General features: G+C 35.6%; 1 protein-coding gene across 9 annotated transcripts in view; it reads left to right on the forward strand.

The window, feature by feature from the left end:
• kiaa0319 (KIAA0319) overlaps positions 1 to 18,579 on the forward strand; it is a 164,747-nt gene that overhangs the window by 66,612 nt on the left and 79,556 nt on the right. The gene's annotated exons all lie outside the window — the stretch shown is intronic.

An 18,579-nucleotide genomic window follows, 5' to 3' on the forward strand; every position in this document is an offset into this window, starting at 1 on the left:
CCCATCGAAGTGACTGACAGATGCTATTAATGTGTCTCTGTAGTACCTTTCATAATCATATCCACAAGACAGGACATGCGCAAAGCAACCGGAATTAAAAGTTCTGTTGAGCGCACTATGATCATCAATCATTATCAAATGTTATCAAAAATGCGTTTTGCAAGTTCAAAACGTTTTTAAAATAGTGCATGTTTGTTATAAATACAATAAAATCACTACGTAATTCATCACCACAAGCGCATGATGTCAGTACATTTATAAAAGAAGATGCTTCAATCCTGATTTGTGATCTTAAGTTTGGTTTATTTTGTACATCAACATAAGCGATATCCATACAGCAGTGGATATTAATGTGTATCCTGTCACATTTGCTGTGCCGAAACAGTGTAAAGTTAAATGTGTGCGTGTGTGAGCGTGTGTGTAATGCTGAGTTCAGACTGCATGATTTTAGACCTGATTTTGACTCACCATCAGGTTTTGAAAAACCAGGTGAGCAAATATGTACATTTTCTACCTCATTAAAGGCTTCTTTCTCGTTACGTAGTTAATAACAAAAGATATACTACGTGTTTTTGTCTGTCACTGTTCTGTTTATCTACGTGAAGGCTGTGGCTCAGATGAGGGAACGGTGGGCAGGGAGAACTAGCTCAATCACATTAAATACCTTCTGAAATTTCTATCAAAAATGAACTTTTTTTTTTGTCGGTGCAATAGCCTATTGTTTAGCGCGTCGACATATGGTGATGTAGCCCGCCAGGACGTCCGGACTTAGAATTCCAGCTCGAGGACATCCCTGCCCCCCCCACATCTTCATGTCTTGTCTCAATACTGTCCTATGCAACAAAAGGCAAAAATTCCAAGATTTTTCTTAGCCTCCTTTGTTTATGTTGATACATTTTACTTCAAAGACTAAAGAACCAAGACCAGAAGAAGAAGACCAAGAAAAGGACATTTTTTATTTTATTTATTTTTTGCCACATATTACTGAACATACAAACAGGAGCCTGATAAAAATGCTCATTTTATGGGAAAATTTCAGATGACATTTAGAGGTTTTTGCATCTAAACTCTTCATATATTTCTACTGAATGAATAGAACTAACTTTTCTTTTTGTGTGTCTCTAAATATATTGTCTATTTACACCAGTTCATGCCAACTGTCCAAACAGTGACTTGTACTATGGTAAATATCAAACACTTTTACCTGTTTTTGCACTTTGCTGAGCTGGACGATTGCTGTATACATTATCGCCTCCAGCTTCAGGGTCCATTATAATTCTCTACAGCTCTTATACTGTGGCTTGGAAACAGATTGGCAGGCGCAGTATTGGAGAGGTGTGACTCTAAATCTAAATACATTAATGCATTTACAGCAGTGCCTGAAAAAAATCATTTCTCCTCAGATATATTGAGCTGATTCCAGGAATAGATACTCGCTGTGATGCAGAAAATAACCTAATCTAAACATTAGATGGTCAAAAATATAAACTGTATAATAAAAAAAGCAGTGAATGAATACATAAAATGTAAAGACATAGTGTTTTTTTGTTGTTTTTTGTTGAATGAACAAGCTCTGTGTCTGTGCTAGGGGTAAAAGGTAGTTTCTGTTAATGAATAACACACCCACATGTTAAATTATGTAACAGTTACAGTACATGATGTCCACATGAAGCACAGACTGACCAGCGGGGTCAAAAAGTGAATGGGTTACTCATTAATTCAGATTTGTTTTTTTTAGATGGTTCAATGTTTTTTCATGTGTATTAAGTACAGATTTTTATTATCATGATGAACCAAAATGAAACTGAACAGATTTTTTACTATATACTGTCTGCCTTTCTTTGTAAACCATGTCAACTCTTTATAAACAGCTCATGTAAATGCATGTCTTATATCTTTAACTACAGATCTTCAGATGTTTTTCTGTGCAACTTATCAAGTTCTGTACTCAGAAGGAAAATGATTTAATTTACACATGTAATATTGTCATCGTTAGCATTGATTGCTTTCTGTTTGGTAAATATTTGCAGCCTTGGTGACATACGGACAAACAAATAGATGGACAGATAAATGGACTGATGGATGAATGGACAGACACCGATGAATGGATGGATAGACAGGTGAACACATGAATGAATGAACAGACAGATAGATGGATGGATCAACAATGGATAGATGGATGGACAATAATTTATAAATAGAAAGAAATATGGATGGATTGATGGATGGATGGATGGATGGATGAAAAGTTGAATAGAAGTATGAAGGATGGAGGAATCAATGGACGGATGATTAAACAAAGAAAGATGGATGGATGGATGGATGGATGGATGGATGGAATGAGAGAAAAAGGGATCGACAGTAATTTGACAAAATAAACTGATAGACAGGCATGGATGGATGGATGGATGGATGGATGGATCACCAATGGATAGATGGATGGTCAAAAGGATGGACAGTTGGATTTATACAAGATGTATGAAAAGTTGAATAGATGAATGAAAGATGAAGGAATCAATAGATGGATGATTAGACAAAGAAAGATGGATGGATGGAAAGAAAGATGGATTGACAAAGTAAGGATAGACAGATAAATGGATAGATGGACAGATGCTTGGATGGACGGACGGATGGATGGATCAACAATGGATAGATGGATGGTCAAATGAATGGACAGTTGAATTTATACATAAAAGAAAAATTCAAAAGATCGATAAAAGATGAAGGAATCAATGGACAGATGAATAGACAAAGAAAGATGAATCATTGATTTGATGGAAAAAGATGGGCAGACAAAGTATGGACAGACAGTTGGATTTATACATAGAAAGAAGTATGGATGGATTGATAAAAAGTTCAGTAGATGAATGAAAGATGGAGGTCTAATCTGTCAATGGATGGATGATTAGACAGCAGGAAAGGATGGATGGATATGAAGAAAGATGGATTGACAAAGTATGCTTAGACTGATGGACGGATGGATGGATGGATGGATCAACAATGGAGGAATAGATGAACAGTTGGATTCATAGACAAAAAAGATGTATAAATGGAAATAAAGATGGATTGATGATGAATGGATGGATGGATAAAACAATGGATAGATGGAGGAATCAATAGACGGATAAACAGTCAGACAAACAGACAGTTGGATTCCTAGACAGAAAAAAGATGGAGTGATGGAAAGTAAGATGGATTGACGATAGATAGATAGATAGATAGATAGATAGATAGATAGATAGATAGATAGATAGATAGATAGATAGATAGATAGATAGATAGATAGATAGATAGATAGATAGATAGATAGATAGATAGATAGATAGATAGATAGATAGATAGATAGATGTGAGTGGATGGATGAATTATGCTCTGATTTGTTAAACACAATCAAAACCTGACAATCTCCATCAGGGCTGCTCTTGGACTGCTGTTGTGTTTGATGAGGCCTGCTGGGAGGAGGGGTGAGACTGACCATGACTGTTTGTCCAGACATACAGTCTGCCAGCTGTTTCACCAACACACACGTGCTGTCAGAGCAGTGGGGTCCCTTCAGTTAGCAAACAATCTTTCACCAACCCAACAGAGAGGAGGGTAAGCCTGTGATCAAGGTAAAAGGGCTTTTTGGGACGTGACAACTCATGTTATTGATTACTCGTGTGTTTAACAGATGATTTGGTGTGCATACAAGGCATTCTATCTGTTCAGTCATCAACATGTAGTTTATTTATTGATGCTTAACCTAGAATATTAGCTTATTAGCTTAACCCGATAAGGAAGCAGCAATATAAAAACACTAGAAACACCTAAAGACAGAAAATGCAAATGTTCCACACAAAACAAAAGAATATCTGAATAAGCATGAATCTCAAAACAATTTCACCCAACACTAACTTTCCTCCACGAGCTGTCAAAGTGAGTGACTCTTCTACCCTGCTGAGTGAACCACATTATTATTATTTTTTAAAGATTTCAGTAATGATGCATGTTATTTAATAACAATATATTACATCATGCTCCATCTATGCAGGGAAATGGAATCTCTTTTAAGCATTACTTATTTGCACTCCCATAAAAAACAAAGTCATAGTTTGAAACAACAAGAGCATGAAAAATGGTGACAACTTGAAACATGGAGCATTAATCTTTTGTGTTCTGTGCTGATTTGTGCATGTGATCCTGTCTGTGCTGTTGTGTCTTAGGAATGGAGCAGACTGTGTGCAGTCTATAGTGAATCACAGGACATGAACAAAAACAAAAAACAAAACAGACTTCATTCACTCCAATGGAAATCATATTTACACTATATGAATTATTCATCCCCACCTTAGTGTGAGTCTTTTACTCTGCTGTGTGTTCCTTTCCTCATGTTCTATGTGTCATCATAGAAAGAAGTAATTATGTGAACAAATGACTTATTTCAGGTGCAGTTTTAATTTGCTTGTATTGGGGAAGGAACACTTGAGATTCTGGAGACAATTTGATTGGTCTGAAAATGTGTTGACAAGCTGAAGTGCAGAATGATGTCATCAATTTTCATTGTTCCATTGACTGAAATTGAAAATTTAAATGTATATCTTCGATATCCCATATCAAAACTCAAGGCCTACAGGTCAAACCCGGGCTGCCATATTGTTTTATGTGGTCCGCGAGAGCATATGATTCCTGTTAGTAGATTACACACACAGCAACAAGCTGGAGCTCAGGGGCGGCGTGAAAGGAGACACGGACGTTGCGTCACGGATTTTACCAGACTGCGTCTTGAGTCTGGTAAAGATGCATGCCGTCATTACACCGATCGCACACAAGTACATGCGGCAAACAAATAAATACAGTAAGTAATGGAAAGAAAACGTATAGCTGGTCAGTTTAAGATACAGGCTAGAGGTCTTTTTGCTTATGATCGCCCTAATGTTTCCCTTTTAAATATAAGAGTATTGCATAAAATAATAAAGTTTTAATTTATAAGGAATTTTTCTTTGCTGCGTCCTCCTTGATGGTTCAGTTACACACAATAATCTTTAGCCTACACAACATTAAAGACACAGCAGCCAGTAAAGGTTGTCAAGAGTTTTTGTCAAGTTTAAAAGGTGTGTTTGTGCATGATACATGCATGTTATATGCCTGTATGTGTGTGAGAGACCGGGCAAAAGAGAGCTCACTTGACAGCTCTGTTGAAGCCGCGAGCAGCTTTTTCCTTTTTTATTTATTTTGGAGAAATACACTATATGAATACAACAGAAAGACATGAAAGTTTACAAATGACGTGTCCACTTTTGTAGGCCAAAAACAATAGTGTCATATCTTGATAAAATAGCCTGGCTACTTCACACTAAGCTATATTGAAATAATTTAAAGTATTACAAATATTAAATAAATAAATCAACATAAAACTAAGAAAAGCTAGCTATAACACTGTAGGTATATACAATACATAAATTAAACCGTTTTTAAGCCATACATAACTATAATTTTACAGAGACCTATCTGAAAAAAAGATTTTAGATATTTCCTAAAAACAATAAACACTGGAGGAGGTTTAAAATATTGTGTATAAAGTATTTGCATTCGATGATATTAATTAAATAGTTTTTAATTCATTTTTTAATTCATTTAAAATATTTTTTTCATTTTAATGGTTTCTTGGTGATGTGATGGTGTGCTTTATCTGCCTGATTCCCGTGGAAGTGAGTAGGTTGTGTGACGTTTGATTCGGGGGACGTTCTGGGGGCGGGGTTTGTATGACGCGCTGCAAGCTACAAGCCTAACGTTGGAAACGTGACAATTTCTGCCCCACCACTCAATACCAACACCATAGGGAGCACTGGGACATTTCCCAGTGACCTAATGGTCAACCTGGCCTGTCACCATGCATCTGCTCCTTCTGCCACCATCAACACAACATATTGCATGTAGGCACTATATAATTAAAATTACATTGATGTTTGATACTATAGGTGCTAGGATAAAGCATTTATAAAGCTGTAATATTCTACATCACTGTTTTAATTTTGTGGTGTTTTTTTATTTTTTTTTTTTAAATGGCTGTCTTTAGTATCTTAACGGTGCATCCAAGCTGAACTAATTGCACAAAGTTTGTTGACTGACATCAGCACAATGGACTTAGATTAAGTTATAATTAATCATCTGACATTTGCCTTTGCTGAGGGCAGAGGCTAATGATCCATCAGGCCTATATTCACTGGGCGATCAAAGCTTGAAACCTCTAGCATATCCACTGACTCTTTAACCCAAAAAATTTGAAGCTATTTGTACCTTAGACGATTAGACTAATAATGAAATCCCTTTAGTAAGTATCAATACCGTCTTGCTTATGAATCAATGCAAGATCATTGTGAAATTTGTCCTTGTGTCAGAAAGCAGTGCTTATTTAACTGTAAAAATCGACTCGTTTCTCTGGGGGCGCATTAAATCAATGATATTTCAACTTTTTACTCACTTCGTCTTGGAACTTCTGAAATCAAGGTTGCTTTGGTGACCATGCAGGGTTGTATATTATACAAGCCAATATCTTAGAATGAAAAGCAACTATAAGTAAACATTACTTTTCCTTTTGTTGTCAATACATTAATCATCGTAGTCTGAAAAGGTTTTGTCCCAGTGAACTCCACAAATCAGACTCATTACATTTCAATGGAAGTAATTGCTTATGCAAATGGGGATGAACCGATTCATATTTGTGTGCATCAAATCAGCTATTTATTATAACTTACAACAGTACCATTGTGATGCTGTTCGATATCATTACTCACCTGGATGTTCTTCCAAACTTTTTTTGATTTTCTTTCTACTGTATAATGCAAAAATTTGGTTTATAATAGAAAGTAAATTGGGGCAGTTTTCTATAATCTTTGCATTTAAGTTGCACATTAAAATGAAAGTATTTACTGTAATGTCTCAAAAACAAAACAAAATGTCAATATACAGTGGGGGAAATAAGTATTTATCACATCACCATTTTTCTCAGAAAACATATTTCTAAAGGTGCAGTTGACTTACATTTTTTCACCAGATGTTGACAACAACTAAAGAAATAAATATATGAAAAGAAAACAAATTTAATTAGTTTACAGATTAAGTTTTGTGTAATAAAATGAAGTGACACAGGAAAAAAAAGTATTGAACACATGAAGAAACGGAGGTGTAGAAAGGCAGTGAAAGCCCAGACAGCAGCTGAAATCTCTCAGTAGTTATTTAGCAACTCTCTGCCCTTCCTCATTGTAGATTAATATTCACTGCTTCAGTCCAACATCTACATTACCTGGATGATGAAAATGAAACCAGGGTGGACATTTCAGCAAGACAATGATCCAAAATACAGCCAAGGAAACTCTCAAATGCTTTCAGAGTAAGAAAATCAAGCTGTAAAATGGCCCGGCCTATCACTTAAACCTTGAATTCAATAGAAAATACAAAATCAGTTTGGGTAAACAAAACCCACAGAACCATCAAGATATTTTCATTCTGTTGAAGCCTATAGAAAAAAAATCACCCCTGAGAAATGCATGTGAATGTTTTTTATGTTTGTATTGTTTGGGTTTTTACCAAAATCTGGTTCAATTGCATGTCAACAGCTTCTTTGGAAATATTATTCCCAGGAAAAAAAAAAAAAAAAGACATGTTGAATACCCCCCCCCCCCTGTACTTATATTAACATAAAATGTAGCACCATGGATAATTTAATCTGTGCTTACTAAAGTTTAAAAGAATGAGAGGCTTGCAAATATTTATAATATTTTATATAAAAAAATCTTCATATTTTATATAGTGGCAAAGTGTAAACATCTTGACATTTCTTTTGTGATCCTTGAAAAGAGTCTTATGATTAAAATGATTCTTATTTGAAATAATTTTGGTCTATTTTAATGTTGCACAAGACGTTTTAGTCTTCTGTAAATCATGAAAAATTATGTTCTCTTACATGAATGATTTCTGACATGGTAAAAAAGTAAATGTTTTGGTTAGGGGAAAAAATGAATTGGACACATTCTAATATATGGGAAAAACTAATTTAAACCTGTATCACACTTTTATTGCTTTGATGCTTAAAATCCCATTTGTGTCTTTGACCTATTTTCATCAGAAATAAGATTTACATGGGAAAAAAACACTTTTTTTTTTTACATTATTAAAATGACACTTTTAATCAAATAACACATGGCTAAAAAAGTACAGATATAAAGCTTGCACTTATCTCAAACACTGCAATCTCTGCTCCAACAATCTCCATATGTGAACGTCACGTTTAAAGCCAGCACGGAATTCTTTGATGCTAAGAGAGCAGTTTTGCATGGCGGAAATTTATATGAGAGGAGAAGGCAGCAGATTGTGAATTTGTCATTTCATTTCCGCCTTTAATAGTTTTACGCATACACACAAAAGCACACACACACACTCACAGAAATTTTTGGGAACAGCAACTCCAAACCTCAATCACTGATAGAAATTTATACCAACGTTAGGCACCCATTTTCTGTGACTCAGAAAATGCCTTGTGTAATGTTACAGAACAGGTATTACCCCAAAAATGCTTAATGTTCCTTGAATGGAATTTTTTTCTGATAAATCAGCTGAGGAAATTACTTTCTGACTAGCCGCATGTTGAAACTCCACATTCTGTTAATCTCTGAATAAATTTGCTTGGAAATGAATTAAGTTATTCACCATCTAATACTCTATTATTATGTTTTATTGCAATTAGTTCTGTGAAAACATCCTAATATGTTAATATTTTATTAAAGATAGAGAGAACACATGATGCAAAGACACATTGGTGGAAATTTACAAACGTATATGTTAATTATATTATCTATCAGTCTCCTTATGGAAACAGTTATACCCACATTATTAAAAAGGATCATAGTAAGTAGTAATGTTTAGAACCATATTATTGATCCTATTTTTCATGTACAAGTGGATGCAGCCATTGGAATCTTTTCGGCATGAGACATATGGTCTCATTCACTTCCATTGATTTTTGGACGTTAAAAACTTATGCTGCTTGATGGCAACTGCGTGATGCTAATACGTCAGTATAGACCAAAATCTCTGAGGAATCTTTCCAGTACGTTGTTGAATCTATGCCACGAAGGATTAAAGCAGTTCTGAAGGCAAAATGGGGTCCAACCCAGTACTAGGAAAGTGTACCTAAAAAAGTGGCCGGTGAGTGTATATATCAATGTCATTATTATCATACTTAATTTCCAATAATTATATACATCAATAAAGACCATTCTGAATAAACATGGATTGATTTAACACATTACACAAAAAAAGACTTGCTGTTTGTTCAAACTAATTCTAATTGAGCTGAAACAACACAATTCTTGAATTTTAAATGCAAACTTAACTGTTTTATGATTCAGTCTACTTAATTTTACAAAAAGTATTAAGTTAGCTAATTCCTTCATGTTGTACCAACACAAATCGGTTGTGTAGAAACCACAATTTTGTTCAGTGTGTGTGTGTGAAAATAGAGATTTGTTTTAGAGCACATGCAAGAAGTTGCTTTTGAGGTTAATATTCAGTGCATGTTTTTTCCAATCAATGTATCTCATTCTGAGATCGACAGGAGGTAAAAGTGAGTGCGACAATCACAGGTTAAAGACCCGTGAAGACACCAGAAAGCGTACTAAGAGAGAAATAAATCTCTGTGTAATCAGATCCGAAAATATCCCCCAGCTTTGATGGTCACCTCACATTTGGCCGTCATTCTGTTATGGTTATGACATGCCTCCAGCATGTTTGTGCCACAGGCGTGCATCACCTTTATCTTATAGATGAAAAACAAATGCTCTCTGCAGAGATGACAGGGTTAGATTAGGAGTGATGACATGCTGTCTGAGGAGGTCATTCATTGGTTGACAGTTCAGTGATGGGAGAATAGACAATGTCTGTGTGATATCTGTCGCTGTGATCATGTAGTTCAATAATCCCTCTTCAGGGATTCCTTGCTGCAATTTACCTCCTCCTGCCAAAGATTTGAGAAGCGACATGCCTTTTTTTCATTCTCATCATCCATATGGTTGTTAACCTGGAAAAGTCCCTGAGGCAACATATCCGCAATGATGTGCTCATGATATGGCCATTATGAGATATAGCCGGGACGATGTCCAGCTAGAATCATACATCAGATGGTCAGATGTGTGGAAGAGGTTACAAATTGTGATAAAATGGCTCTTTTTCTTTCACTGGTCTGCTGGATGAAGGATAATATAAATGGATAATGAAGATAATAGGTTATATTTCATAAAATGGTGTCACAGAGTCAGCAGGACTATATTTCTCAAAACAGTTTTTTTTTTCCCTTTCAAAACGTCATGGAAATTTAGCATATTTTATTAAAACTGTAAATATTTCACATGCTATTGATTACAATGAATTCTGGCCAAAAAAAATCATACTAAATTGTTGAAAATATTCTATGTATACTAAATTTAAGACTTATGCTTTTGAGTATGTCTGGCATTGCTGAAATTTCAGAATTGATATGTTATGCATTAGCTCAACATGTTGGTTAATTAATTAAATGTACCAGTTGATTGGTTGGGGGGCGTGGTGCTAGGTGAACATCAACCGTTTTCTCAGAGGATGACAGGCTGACAAAACATTGCTGCAACTCTGATTCAAGTTTTATTTACGAAAAAAAATATTATCTCAAACAAACACTGCAGTGCTTTTTAGTCTACTGAAATGTATATATTCCATGCAAAATATGAAGCTGATCGGTCAGTTCTTGTTACGTGACTTGCAGTGCGCTTGAGGCATCCTGGAGATGTTTTTAATTGGGTCCACATTTAAGGAGCGAGCATGTTGAGCCTCTACCGCGTGTCACTTCTCCATTGAATGTAACAAGCTTGCATGCGGAAAATATGTGATCAGTGTTCAGCCGCCATCATTTGCGATCTTCCTGCACAGGTATGCTGTATTTAACTGATTTGTTGACAAATGTGTTGTGGATCCATTCCTTGGCAGTTCATGGGTCCTTCACTGGGCCTTTTTCTCTTCGCAAAGCAACTTTCCAAAGACATCTCTGTTCTGTTACTCCTTTTGCTGCTTGTGGGTAAGATTTTGGCTCTAAAGTGACCAAGATGTAACCCAGAGAATACATAAATTTTTAAAAGATTTTTTAAAATAAAAGATTGTTCAGATTCAGATAGTAAATAAAAAGGAAATAATTAATGATTTCTTGTGCGGCCAGTTGATTCCAGGGATTGAGAACCACTAGGTTAGCAGTTCTGAAACATATAAGTAAACACACTTTAAGTAATGTATTTAAGATTCACATTGATGTAGACAGTGCCCTTTAGTGGATTTGTCATCTGAAACGTGCAACAAAATGTACCTGGAGCAATGTATTTTACATTACCCAAAAATGTAGACAGCGCTCTCTTGTGGATTTGTAATCTGAAACGTGCAACACAACAAACCCGGAGCAATTTTTTTCACATTTCACAAAAATGTTGACAGCGCCCTCTTATGGATTTTTCATTTGAATTGTGCTACAAAAACAACCTGGAGCAATGTAGTTTACGTTTCACAAAAATGTACACAGCGCCCTCTTGTGAATTTGTCATCTGAAACGTGCAACAAAACATACCCGGAGCATTGTATTTTACGTGTTACAAAAATGTGGACAGCACTCTCTTATGGATTTGTCATCTAAATCGTGCAACAAAATAAACCCGTAGCTGTATATTTTACTTTTCACAAAAATATAGACAGCGCCCTCTTGTGTATTTGTCATCCAAATCATGCAACAAAGCAAACCCAGAGCAATGTATTTTAAGTTACACGAAAATGTAGACCGAGGCACATATTTCTTTGGCAATTCATGGATCCTTCACAGTGCCTTTTCTCTTACATGAAAAACAACTTTCCAAAGACTTTCTTATTTTGCTGCTTGTGGGTTAAATTTTAGCCTTAAAGTGACCAAGATGTAACCCAGAGAATACATTCATTTTTAAAAATAAAATATTTTTTAAAGTAAAAGTTTGTTCAGACTCTGATAGTAAATAAAACGAATATACTTAATGATTTCTTATGTGGCCCTGATCCCGAGAATTGAGGACCACTGATTTAGATCAGTGGTTCTGAAATATATAACTAAACATGATCTAAGTAATGTATTTCAGATTCACAATAATGTAGACAGCGCCCTCTAGTGGATTTGTAATCTGAAACGTGCAACAAAACGTACCTAGAGCAATGAATTTTACATTTAACAAAAATGTAGACAGCACCATCATATGGATTTTTCATCTGAAACAAGCAACAAATCGTATCGGGAGCAATGTATTTTACATTTCCCAAAAATGTAGACTGCGCCCTCTTGTGGATTTGTAATTTAAATCGTGCATAAAAAAAAAAGAAAGAACCCGGAGCAATGTAATTTCTATTTCCCAAAAAATGTAGACAGCACCCACTTGTGGATTTGTCATCTGAATAGTGAAACAATTCGTCCAACGAATCGTCCAATGAGCCTCTACTGAATTGAAAGAATCATCAACATTTAATCAATCATTAATTACTCATTTCTAATTTTAATACAGAACTGCTATTTGAGTTTTGGCACCAGCCTGTCCCTGCAGGCAGCAGATGAACATGTTGCCTTTTTCTACGTCTGAGCTGAGAGAAAGCGAGAAGTGTCAGTCCTCTTACGCCTGACAAGTGAAGAAAGGTCAACGGTTGTGTATTTTGGGAATGTGATTGATTCTTTCCCACCTTATCTGAACGAGAGGCCCGTGTGGCTTTGCATATCTTTGAATTCATTAGGGCCCATTAACGACAGGGCTTGTTATGGGTTGATCCATCGCTACATTCGCGACACCGAGGCCTTTTGTTCCCCAAATGCCAAACATTTAACAAGTGAGCACCGCAGCTACGCTTCCTCAGACAGACATCAGCTTTCAGGCCAGAATAAAATAAGACAGAGGTCAGACGAGATCAGAAAGTGAAGAGGGCACTTTCAGGTGTCTGGCAGAATTACTAAATAACTGGAGACTTTCATTTGGTAAATAGTTGAATTAATTGAAGACCCTCATGGCATGTCTATTTGTAATTGTTTTAGATGGAAGGATGATAATTCAGAGCTGCTCTGTCAGAATGAAATGACTTATGGGAGCTGCTGTGAAATGCAGAGACAGTGATTCAGTGCTGGAGAAGTTGTCAACCTTGAGTTTTTATGCATTGCTTGTCTTGGCAGTCAGAGCTCTGCTATAGTCAGAAATCTAAATCATCCACATGCTGACTAACAACATGTGGTGCAGGTGCTAACACTGTCCAAGTCTTAATTTAATTTAATTTAATTTAATTTAATTTAATTTAATTTAATTTAATTTAATTTTTATTTTATATTATTTAATTTTATTTTATAAAAAGCTACAATGTCAAAGGTTTCTAATCATGTTGATTATTACTAATACTATCTTTATGTACATTCTATACTTGGATCCCAAAGTGTGTGACCATTAATACAAATAAATTTCTCCTAATTCGTGTTTTAATTTTTCATGGCATATTTTAGTGTTTGTTTCGTTTGTCTGTTTTAACTACAGTTTTTACAGTCACGATTTGAGTAAAAAAGTTGAAGTTAACATTTTGATGTTTCCGATTTGTTTAATATTTTCTTTAATGTTGTGTTCAATGTAAATTATATTATAAATTGCAAATCATATTTCTTATAAATAATTTATATTTTAATTTTCTAACTTTAGTCTTAGGTTTTTAATTAAATTACGATATGTATTATCAGCCTAAATATTATATTATTCCTTTAATATCAATATTATTACTCTTTGCTTTGTTTTTTGTTACTATTTTTAAGGTTTATTAATTATCACCAGAGTTGGATGTAACACGTTCCACAGTAATGCGGTAATGTAATTAATCACATTTTAAATTTGTATAATTTGATTACAGTTACTAAATTGTGTTACGTGCATTACAAATTTAGTTTTCAGAAGAAAAATATGCTTCTTTTAAATCTTGTTTTCCGGCGCAACATCAGTTATCAAGCATTCACGTTTAAATTGCTGGAGGATGTGAGCTGAAATGGTTGCCGACGAGAGTGGTTGTATCTTCAAGTGGAAATACACACATTACTTTGATTTCATTTAGCGTAAAAACAAAAATATTGCTGTGAAAAGTCTATATTAGTCCAGACTCGACCAGCAACTCGTTCAAGCACTTGAACAGAAAGCGTTGTATGACAACACTTGTCACCAAGGCGTCCAAAACTGGTCCAACTCAGCCTAAACAGGCTAAATTGGATTTTTGTGCAGGATCTTATGGGACTGTTCACATATCACGTTTTTTGCTTACACAGGTTTGTTTTTTCCAATGTAACTTGTATTGGGAACGCATATTGTGCACGCTAACATTTTCCAGGCACACGCAGTTAAAAACGAGTCACTTAACAAGAACTGTTCGATCGGCTTCATACTTTTTATGGAATATACACATTTCAGTAGACTAAGCCTTTATTCTATATTTAATCATTTAAATACCTCAGACACACACAATAACCCCCAATCACTGCAGTGCTTTTTTACACTATGGATGTCAATGAGTGCAAGTATCCAGGTTTCTTCTAAATGTCTTTTTTGTGGTTTAGCACAATAAATAATGAGAGAATATTAAGTTTTTTAATTGTATTTGTGAATTTTACATTACTCAGTATATTTTGTATTTTTATATATGCAAGCATGTAATTAAGTAATTATTAATATAATCAGATTACCATTTCCCTGTAGTAGTCAGTAATTTGTAATCTTTGACTTTTCAAATGTAGCTTACCTAACACTTATTATCACACGTTTTGATTAAATAATTGGCTTGTCTCTTGGCTTGTATACACTGCAAAAAATGACAAGCAAAATAATCAACTAATGGGGTAAACAAAATTATCTTTAAAATAATCTTCACTTTGCAACTATTTTACTTACCCCATTGGCAGAATATTTTGCCTGCTTTAAGAAAACATTATCTTCATTTTGATTTATCGTTTCTAAATACAATTCAATGTTTTTTTGAAAATTTCAAGTATGATTTTTAGATATTTGGACTAGAAACGTGTGAAGGAAAGTAAGAAAAGCATTTGTTAGGGTTTCTTCTTAATTAAATTACACTGCAGCATTAAAATGAGTTTTAAACAAGAGCAATCTCTCTTGAGAGAACCCCTAAAATACAATAGAATCTCTTAAGAGGCAGCAAAAGTCATTTAGTAGCTGTGATGGTGCGCAGATTCCCCATCACTACAGTGATATGTGGTGTTGTGCATTGTTATTCTCATCTCGGTGATGTTTACACCCCGGTGTTATAATTTCACGGATGATCACACACACATACACACACACAGAGACACACATGCTGTGATGCTTGACCAAGAAGCGATGCCTTTCCACAACCAGCTGCTCTGCACTGCAACATCTGCTATAAGAACAAATAGAAAGGTGGACAAAAATTACCATTTTGTTCCTTTCCTGAAACCACACAGCTTATATTTTTCATTTTTTCAATCTCTGTTTGACACTAACATTACATTTTAGCAAATCTGCAACATGCATGAAAGTGTAACGTGTTAATTAGATTAATAGCAATGGGAAAAATAACTTGTCATGTTTCACATACAGTACAGTTGATTTGATGAACATGATTAACAACTCTGTGTAATAGGATGCAGTTATATGCCCTCAAAGTTTAAGATATTGGTGCAAAAAAGGCCCACATCAAGTTTTTTTCTCTTATTAAAAATATTAGTTTTACATTATCACACAAGTGCTGATTAAACCAGAAAAAAGCTAATTAATAACGTATTGAAGCAACAGTCAGATTAACACTGTGTAACATATTGCCTGTTTGTCAGTTTTGCCAACAAAAAAATATGAAGGCATATCCGAATTAAACATTCATAAAGAGAGCTGTTTACTTCATTCCTGAATGATTCAACTTTTTGGTTGAATTAATAAACCAGTGATTCAATTGATTATTTATAAAAATGGAGTCGGGCGAGGCAGTGGCGCAGTAGGTAGTGCTGTCGCCTCACAGCAAGAAGGTTGCTGGGTCGCTGATTCAAATCTCGGCTCAGTTGGCGTTTCTGTGTGGAGTTTGCATGTTCTTCCTGCCATCGCATGGGTTTCCTCCGGGTGCTCCAGTTTCCCCCACAGTCCAAAGACATGCGGTACAGGTGAATTGGTTAGGCTAAATTGTCCGTGTGTGTGTATGTATGTGTGGATGTTTCCCAGAGATGAGTTGTGGCTGGAAGGGCATCCGCTGCGTAACAATTTGCTGGATAAGTTTTCGGTTCATTCCGCTGTGGCGACCCCGGATTAATAAAGGGACTAAGCCGACAAGAAAATGAATGAATGAATGAATGAAAAATGGAGTCATCTGCTTAATTCATTCCTGAATGAGGCAACCATTTGAACGAATACAATGAATAAATGTTCACTGTAATGCCTTGTAGGTCATTGTTCAATTCAAATCATCAAATGAATGTTTGAAAATGTTTGGGTTGGGGAGCTCGAATATAATTTTAAGCTTGAAAAAAGCTCTTTATTGAGTTGTTTAATTTGTCAGGCTGTATCATTATTTCAAACCTTTTTAAAGAACAAAAGCGAAGCTGTGGTGGGAAGAAACCCAGAAATATAGGATCAGCACTGTAAATTGTGCAACAACATGCTGTGGACTAAAAACCTCCATCTGTTGCTGTGGTTTTAAAATGCAGAAATGGTGTAAACATCAGTTTAATATCATTCAGTTAAGTTTAGTTTAAACAATTAAAAGTATATTAGGCATTAAACAAAATCACAATCTCTTTGTGTTCTTAAACAGCTGATTTGCCATATTCACCAGTGCTAAACAGAAATGATTAGATTTGCGGTTAAGGTCATCAGTTCACCACTCTTTACAGATTGCAATCACAGATACACGGACACTGGAGCGTTTTAAAGCTGCGAAGATCAGTCAGTTCACCAAGCGGTATGCACATCTATGTTTGTAATCTGTAAACATTGTGAAGTGTGGTGAACTCATGACCTTTGCTGCCAATCAGTCATTTCTGTTGAGCATGTGAACACAATGGCAAATCAGCGCTGTTTAAGAGTGTCATCAACAGTGCCTTAAACATTAACAGAAAATGGACGTTTTTTTAAGATTTCAGTAGCGAAATTTTGTGAAATACAGTGAAAGAATCAGTTCATTAACTTGAGTTAGATAAATGATGTCTAAAACGTGAGTTTGGGAAAGAAAACATTAGCTAACTAGTGCTATTTCCCTTAGCTAAAAATGAGGTCCGATATCCCTTTTTATTTTTACCATTTATCAAGAACGGACCTTTGGGTCACTTGGAAGGCAGTGAAAGTATAAATTTGTGTCACTTTCTCTTTGCTGATTACATCCAGGGACACAACATTCCTATGTGACTCCAAGCAATACTTCCAGGTTTCTTCCCATCGCATTCTCTTTTTCGCTGTAGAAAATTAGTCTATTACCACCAGGGGGATGTGATGTGCTTGATAAGTTAAGTAAGACAAATTTGAGTGTGCTGCTGGAATACTTACTTTAAGTCTTGTCTCATGTTACTATAAAACTGCATGGTTTCCTGTACATTCATTATTTCATGGCAGGGTGCCACGCAAACATTCATCCTGCCACGGCTATGTTACAGCTTCTCATTCAAAACATTTAATTTTTTTATTAGCGGGTAATAATCGCACCAAAACATATTAAAGGGTAAGTGAATTATAATAGCGCAAACTTTTCTGTAACCGTAGTAGTGATGTGTGTTTTTCGTTTACCCTTTAAGGTGATGTGCTGATTGACTGACTGACTGGCTGACCGGTGCGTGATGTGTGAGGCCAGCAAACACGATAGCCGTTTCACTTTACTTCACGACTAGGGTTGTAACAATATACCGGTATGACGGTCTACCACGATTTGAACGTGCACGATTATCATACCATGAACAATTGCATATCAACGGTTTTAACCCTTAAAGACCGAGACAGCCGCCCGCGGCTAAAAATAAGTATTGCTTTTAAATGTTTAATAACTTTTGATCCGCTGATCCGATTCATACAATTCAAAGATTGGCATAAAGAAGAGAATCCCAGCTTTCCAGTGCTGTATCAGAGGCTCTTCAGAGGCTCCGGAATCAGTGCGGTTACGTCATCAAAATTTGACAACGCTGATTTGACAAAGAAACGCTCGTCACTGTGTCTCCGGACAAACTAGACATGATACATTGATGCAATGTCCCTCCTCCATGCCCAGATTGGTTCAAACTCGCTATATCACAACCAATAAGCATAGGTTTCGCTTTTGTTTGTGGACCAAACAATGAGCTTTTTGAACAACACGGAATGAGAGATAGGCATACATTTATGCGCGGCTAAATAAAACGCAAAAAAAAAAGTTTTGCATGAAATAATTCTTATACTAAGTACTTTTGCATCCACAGCAGCACAGAAACATGACAAAACAGTGACACAGCAAAGACGAACTGCTGCTCTTGCTGTTTTCAAAAGACGCAAATGAAGGTGCAGCTGTTTGTCTGCA

This window comes from Danio rerio, chromosome 16 (assembly GCF_049306965.1).
Source record: "Danio rerio strain Tuebingen ecotype United States chromosome 16, GRCz12tu, whole genome shotgun sequence".
NCBI lineage: Eukaryota > Metazoa > Chordata > Actinopteri > Cypriniformes > Danionidae > Danio > Danio rerio.